Source organism: Dendropsophus ebraccatus, unplaced genomic scaffold (genome assembly GCF_027789765.1).
Source record: "Dendropsophus ebraccatus isolate aDenEbr1 unplaced genomic scaffold, aDenEbr1.pat pat_scaffold_1789_ctg1, whole genome shotgun sequence".
Classification (NCBI taxonomy): Eukaryota; Metazoa; Chordata; class Amphibia; order Anura; family Hylidae; genus Dendropsophus; species Dendropsophus ebraccatus.
The window spans coordinates 27,529-30,722 of record NW_027209218.1 but is presented as its reverse complement, the minus strand read 5'-3'; positions in this window follow the sequence as shown (position 1 = coordinate 30,722).

Genomic DNA, 3,194 nt, shown 5'->3' with positions numbered 1-3,194 from the left:
CGGACTGTGAAGCAACTGCCACCAAAACAACACAGAGGAGGAAGGTAAGACATACCTTCATCCTCGGTGTCTCCCTGTACAATAGGGGTCTATCAGCAGGTTTAGATTCGCCTAACCTGCTGATAGTTCCCCTTTAAGTTGCCATGTTAAGAAGTGTAACCTTTCAGTCCCTAGACTATAGGGGAGATATGGGCTGCTACACACAACCATCTTTGAGCTAAGGAACTACATTATAAGAGTTTGTAGGGACATTAAGATTGATGCTAAACATTGCATCACATCTGCATCAAAACAGGTGGGACACAATGGTAGGGGATCTGTTTTAACCCTGCTTGTTGCTGAATTTGCTCTAGCGATACGCAAAGACACAGGAAGCTCTTGATCCAGTGAGAAAAATGTACACCTCACATGTTATAATAGTGGAAGAGGTGTAGTAATTTTATGTTAAAGCGACTCTGTACCCACAATCTGTCCCCCCCAAACCACTTGTACCTTTGGATAGCTGCTTTAATCCAAGATCTGTCCTGGGGTCCATTCGGCAGGGGATGCAGCTATTGTCATAAAACAAAAAGCGCTGTGTCTAACGGCCGGGGCTTACATTTGTATATGCATTAGGCTGGCACCACCTCTCCGTCCTTCCTCCCCACTCTCCTCATCATTAGGAATGATCCAGGAACATTTACTGCTGTTTGAGCTTTGCACAGGTGTATTAACGATCCAGCCCATGTTTATTATACACACAGGTGGGGAATAGGAAGCAATCTGCCTGGAGCATTCCTAATGATGAGGAGGGTGGGGAGGAAGGACAGAGAGGTTGTGCCAGCCTAATGCATATACAAATGTAAGCCCCGGCCGTTAGACACAGCGCTGCCAGATTAAAAGTTGTTTTTATGACAATAACTGCATCACCTGCCGAACGGACCCCAGGACAGATCTTGGATAAAAGCAGCTATCCGAAGGTACAAGTGGTTTGGGGGGGACAGATTGTGGGTACAAAGTCGCTTTAAATGCTCACTGTTGTTTCAACACACTTTGCAGCAGTTCACTTTGTAATATATCTTATCAGAACAATGTAGTGTTTGAGGAGGGGGCCTTGAGGTCCGGCAATGTGTTTAGCAAGGCTCAGGATTTTAAAGTTATTTAAGGGGTTGTCCAGTCAGCATGTATTATAGATAGATAGATATGCTCAGGAAGGGGGTAATGAAAAAAATAAGAATATACATTTATTTCCCTTGCTCCTGCACCACTGCTGGTATTACAGAGCTCCGGCCCTTGCTGTGTTACATGTATAGGTTTGATGTGAGGGTATGATGATTGTATATAGGGAGAGTTAGGTGGCATAGAGCATGCTGCCCTGTGCTGAATGATGATTTAAAAAGTGCAGACAAGGAGTGAATGTATCGAACTACTGTAGCAGGAGTGCTGTGGAAGAGTAGTAGGCACAGTGGGACGACGGAGGACGGAGAACTCTGGGGATTGTATTACTGAGCAATTGCTCAAACAAGATATGCATTTAGGTACAGAATACAGAACTACAACCACTAAAACTAATGAATTTTTAGTGGTTTTAGATCTGGGACAGATGGGTATGCAATGCTATCTGCTTCTGTGGCATGTTTATTTTTTATTACCTGATGCCAGAATACTTCATTAATGGCTGAAACTGGACAAGATGTGTGTTACATTTATTATGATTATTATGTTTGGAGAATAGCATTGAATGTAAAATAATGGAATATTATTTTCATCTTCAGGTATATAATATGGAATATACCTGGCAGTGTGTAGAATTTCTTTAATGATAAATATTCCTAAGACAGAAATTGTTTTCTGATTTTCTTTTTTTTTATCCTGTCATAATAAAGCTATTATCCAGTCCAAGTGAAAACAGAACCAAGTGATGACTCTGGTATGTTACTTTATATAAACTCTCCTCCTTACATTATCAAACAATTACATTTTATCAATTGGCTCAGATCACATATCAGGAAAAGATGCAAAGCCCAAAAGCTTGCCCCATGGCTGCTTATCTGTAGCTGCAACTGACAGTAATATGTTAAGGACTCTGCAAGGTTTTTTGTGACACTAAATGCCCCCACAAAAAAACCATCAATTTCACTATTATTTTTACCATGCAGCAATGATAACATGGTGTTTTTATTTTGTGTGTTGCCACAAGTGCAGCAATACCCAGTATGTATGGTTCCTTTTTTTTACATTTGTAAGGCTGGGTTCACACTACGTATATTTCAGTCAGTATTGTGGTCCTCATAAGGCAACCAAATTCAGGAGTGGATTATAAACACAGAAAGGATCTGTTCACACAATGTTGAAATTGAGTGGATGGCTGCCATTTAAAGGGAATCTGTCACCCCCCCGTGCCGGGGTGATAGGCTCCCGACCCCCCGTTAGAGCCCCCTATACTTACCTAATCCCGCCGGGTCCCGCTTCTGGAGGTGGTCGGGTGATGAAGATCTCAGCCGCTGCAGCCGGCGCGCGCGCTGAGAGATGAGTCCAACGCTCATAGAGAATGACGGAGCGCTGGACTCTCCTGTCATTCTCTGTGGGTGTTGGACTCATCTCTCAGCGCGCGCGCCGGGCTGCAGCGGCTGAGATCTTCATCACCCGACCACCTCCAGAAGCGGGACCCGGCGGGATTAGGTAAGTATAGGGGGCTCTAACGGGGGGTCGGGAGCCTGTCATCCTGGCACGGGGGGTGACAGGTTCCCTTTAATGGCAAATATTTGCTGTATTTTAAAACAACGGCTGTTATATTGAAATAATGGCAGTTATTTACTGTTATATGGCGGGCCATCCACTCAATTTCAACATTGTGTGAGCAGATCCTTTCTGTGTTTTTAATCCACTCCTTGTTTTGGTTGCAATATGAGGACCACAATACTGACTGAAATATACGTAGTGTGAACCCAGCCTTAATGTGTTTAATGGAAAAAAAAGATAGTTTTACGTTGCTGCATCTTGACAGCCTTCTTTTTGTGGGAGTTGTAGGATTTTTATTGGCACTATTTTTTGGTATTTAAAATTTATTGATTAGCATTTATTTGTTGTTTTTTTTGTGGAGTTAGTAATTCTGCAATGGTTTCTTTGCAATGTTTTTTTTATGTAATAATGTGTAAACATGCTATGATTTTAATTACATAAATTTTATGAAAAATGTGTGTTTTTAATAATAG